Source organism: Hevea brasiliensis, chromosome 6 (genome assembly GCF_030052815.1).
Source record: "Hevea brasiliensis isolate MT/VB/25A 57/8 chromosome 6, ASM3005281v1, whole genome shotgun sequence".
NCBI classification, from domain to species: domain Eukaryota; kingdom Viridiplantae; phylum Streptophyta; class Magnoliopsida; order Malpighiales; family Euphorbiaceae; genus Hevea; species Hevea brasiliensis.
The window spans coordinates 105,740,669-105,745,228 of NC_079498.1; the positions used below are offsets into that span (position 1 = coordinate 105,740,669).

At 36.6% G+C, this 4,560-nt stretch overlaps 1 non-coding gene across 1 annotated transcript; it reads right to left on the reverse strand.

Annotated features, from left to right (window-relative positions):
- Positions 1-427: 427 nt before the first annotated feature.
- Positions 428-534, reverse strand: LOC131181084 (small nucleolar RNA R71). Its single transcript, XR_009149711.1, has one exon. It is a non-coding gene; the product is annotated as a small nucleolar RNA R71 (small nucleolar RNA).
- Between the last annotated feature and the right edge of the window lie 4,026 nt (positions 535-4,560).

Below are 4,560 nucleotides of genomic sequence, written 5' to 3' on the forward strand. Positions count from 1 at the left end.
TCAAAGACAGCAAGAGCAACATCAAGAGCAACAAGTGATACAAGCTATGGCAAACAACAACAACCGATCAATTAAGGATCATGCTTTTCCTAGTTTTGGAGATTTTAGACCGAGTATTACAAGGCCTAGAGTGGAAGCAAACAACTTTGAGTTGAAGCCCTCACTTTGTCAAATGGTTCAACAATCACAGTTTGGGGGAGGTCCTACTGAAAGTCCACATGTGCACCTTGCATATTTTCTTGAGATTAGTGACATGCTGAAAATAAATGGAGTGTCAGATGATGCCATCCGGCTGAGATTATTTCCTTTTTCTTTGAAGGATCGTGCTAGGGAGTGGTTGCATTCATTACCTCCAAGCTCAATAACTACTTGGGATGAGTTATCACAAGCTTTCTTCGCTCAATACTTTCCTCCTAGCAAGACTAAAAAATTGAGAAATGAATTAACTTCTTTCAGACCAAGGGATGATGTGAGTCTCTATGAAGCTTAAGAGAGATATAAGGATCTTCAAAGGAGATGTCCACATCATGGAATCCCTAGATGGATGCTAGTTCAACATTTCTACAATGGTGTTTCTCCAGCAATTAGAAGTATAATTGATGCATCTTCAAGAGATGATCTTATGAAGAAGTCAGAAGATGAAGCTTATTCAACATTGGATAAAATTGCTTACAATAATTATCAATGGAGCTATGAAAGAAATGAAACGAAAAAGCCACCAACTGGTGTATATGAATTAGATGCTATGAGCATGTTCAATGCCAAATTTTATGCTTTGACAAGAAAAATGGATAAGTTAAGCATGAAGGTTGACTCATCAATTGGAGGATCTAGTCATACAGAAGATGTTGGTGCGGGAAATATGCATTGTATCAATGATTTTCCTTCCTATGGACAAGAGTTTGGAAATAAGCAAGTTGATTTTGTTGGGAATTACAATCAGAAACCAGTTAGTAATCCTTTTTCTGCTACATATAATCCAGCATGTAGGAACCACCCTAACTTTTCTTGGGGAGGTCAACAAGGGCAGCAACAGAATTACCAACCTCCTAATTTTCAGCAACAACAGCAAAATTTTTAGAAAAACATAGTACCACCTGGATTTCCACCACAAAGGAATCAAAATGCACCTATTCCACAACCATCAGTTCAGTCTTCAGACCAAGATTCAATTTTGAAGTCTATGATGGAGAATTTCTTAACTGCTCAACAGAAACAAGGAGAAATGATTCAACAATTAACTTCAAGGATAGACCAGCTTGCCACTCATAACAGGATGTTGGAAAACCAAATAGCTCAACAAGCAAGCTCTTCCAGCAAAGCACAAGGAAAACTTCCAAGTCAACCAGAGAATCCTAGAGAACATTGCAAGGCAGTGATCCTAAGGAGTGGGAAAATTTTGGGAAATAAAAAGGAAGATGAGATAGAAGAGGAAAAGAAGAAAGAAGATGAAGACAAAAATGAATCTATTTTGAATCATGATGAAGTTAATGAAGAAGCAAATAAGAAGAAGGAAGTTGAAAAAGAAGAAGAGGAAAAGTATGTGCCTCCACCACTATACAAGCCACCATTGCCATATCCTCAGAGGTTTCAGAAAGCAAAGCTAGATAGGCAGTTTGTGAAATTTTTGAAAGTTTTGAAGAAGTTATACATCAACATTCCATTTACAGATGCAATTTCTCAAATGCCCTCATATGCTAAATTCCTGAAAGAAATTTTGTCAAACAAGAGGAGATTAAAAGATTATGAAACTGTGGCATTAACAGAGAAGTGTAGTGCTGTCTTACAGAATAAACTTCCACCAAAATTGAAGGATCTAGGAAGTTTCTCTATTCCTTGTCACATTGGGGATACTAATATTGAAAAGGCATTATGTGATCTTGGAGCTAGTGTAAGTTTGATGCCACTCTCCATTTGTGAAAAGCTAAAGGTAGAAGATTTGAAGCCCACCACCATTTCTTTGCAGCTAGCTGATAGATCCATCAAATATCCAGTGGGAATTTTGGAAAATGTGCCCTTAAAAATTGGAAAATTTTTCATTCCTGTGGATTTTGTGGTACTTGAGATAAAAGAGGATATTCACATACCTATCATCTTAGGAAGGCCATTTTTAGCCACAGCAGGAGATATAATTGATGTAAAGAATGGTAGATTGACATTAAAAGTTGGAGAAGAGGAGGTGAAATTTAATTTGAATCAGACTTTGAAGAAACATCATGGAGTTGATCCTTGTTTAAGGGTGGATGTTATTGATGAGATTGTGGAAGCAGAATTTAAGGAAAGATATCTTGAGGACCCTTTGGAGAATTGTTTGGTACATAGTCAAACAACAAAGGATGAAAATCCTGAAGTTGTAGCTTTTGCTCAAATTTTGGAAGCTACTCAAGAAGTTGTAAAAGATCAAGTTTTGCAAGTTGAAGAATTGAAATATGAAGTTGCACACGCATCTTTGCTAGATGAGAAGGACGCACCACAGGTAGACCTCAAACCACTTCCATATACATTAAGGTTGAAGGAAGCTCTAACAACAGCCCCTATTATGCAACCTCCGGATTGGTCATTGCCATTTGAGATTATGCGTGATGCTAGTGACTTTGCTGTGGGAGCTGTACTTGGTCAGAAAAAAGAGAAGAGGTCTTATGCAATCTATTATGCCAGCAAAACTCTAGATGATGCTCAAGTAAATTATGCCACCACTGAGAAAGAATTTTTAACTATGGTATTTGCTGTGGAAAAGTTTAGATCATACCTGGTTGGATCGAAAGTGATTGTCTATACAGACCATGCCGCTATAAGATATTTGATGAATAAAAAAGAAGCAAAACCAAGACTGATAAGATGGGTTCTATTGCTACAGGAGTTTGACTTACAAATTAAGGATAAAAAGGGAGCTGAAAATGTTGTGGCGGACCATCTATCAAGGATTAAGTATGAGAGTAAGGATGGAAATAAAGAGGACTTGCCAATTCGTGAGCTTTTCTCGAATGAGCAACTACTAGTTGTTGTTGCTGCATTGTCATGGTTTGTAGATTTTGTCAATTACTTGTCATGTGGAGTTCTCTTACCAGATTTGAGCTATCAACAGAAAAAGAAATTTTTGCATGATGTGAAATTTTATACGTGGGAGGATCCATTGTTATTCAAGAGATGTAATGATGGCCTAGTTAGAAGGTGCGTGTCTGAAGAAGAAATAGGAAACATTCTAGAGCATTGTCATTCTTCTGACTATGGAGGTCATTATAGTGTGGATAAAACAGTAGGTAAAATACTTCAAGCTGGATTTTATTGGCCACACATGTTTAAAATTGTGAGAGAATTTATTTTGAGATGTGACAGATGTCAAAGATTGGGGAATATTTCAAGGAAAAACGAAATGCCACAACAAGGAATTTTGGAGATTGAGTTATTTGATGTTTGGGGCATAGATTTCATGGGACCATTCCCATCATCTTTTAGGAATAAGTACATTTTGGTAGGTGTGGATTATGTGTCTAAATGGGTTGAGGCCATTGCTTCCCCTACAAATGATGCAAGGGTAGTAGTGAAATTTTTGAAAAAGTTTATTTTCACTAGATTTGGAGCTCCAAGAACTATAATCAGTGATGGTGGATCTTATTTCTGCAATAAATGGTTTGAAAATCTTTTGAAGAAATATAGGGTTACTCATAAGGTAGCTACACCTTATCATCCTCAGACTAGTGGGCAAGTTGAAGTATCTAATAGGAAATTGAAGAGAATTATGGAAAAAACTGTTAATCATTCAAGGAAGGATTGGTCATTGAGGCTAGATGATGCATTATGGGCATACAGGACAGCTTACAAGACACCCATTGGAACTACACCTTTTAAGCTAGTCTATGGGAAATCATATCATTTGCCAGTTGAGTTGGAGCACAAAGCATATTGGGCAATCCGAACTTTGAATTTTGACTTAAACAGTGCTGGATAGAAAAGGTTACTTCAATTACATGAACTTGAAGAGATAAGGTTGGATGTATATGAGAATGCAAGGATTTTTAAGGAAAGGACTAGATTTTGGCATGATAAGTATATTAAAAGAAAGGAGTTTAAAGAAGGTGATCTGGTTTTATTGTATAATTCTAGACTTAGACTCTTTCCTGGAAAGTTGAAATCAAGATAGTTTGGTCCTTTCAAGGTCATCAAAGTTTATCCACATGGAGCTGTGGATATTTGGAGTGAAAATTCTGGTCTCTTTAAAGTTAATGGTCAAAGGCTCAAGATTTATATCACAGCACAGCCCATTGAGAAGGGAACAAGTTGTTTCTTTGATGATCCACTAATGCACTAAATTAAGGAGGGTCAAGCTAATGACCTAAAATTAGCGCTCTTTGGGAGGCACCCCAAAAATTTTTCCTTATACTTAATTTTTCTTTGATTTTGTTTCATCTTATATCCCATTGAACTCAAATTTGACATTAAAATTTCTTTCTGCAGGTTGGTGGAGATTTTCAAGCAAATGTGTATGCTGAATTGAAAGAGTTAATGCCTGGAAAGTTGTTGAACCTTATATTTGTCTTCCATGATGCATATTGTTTTTAA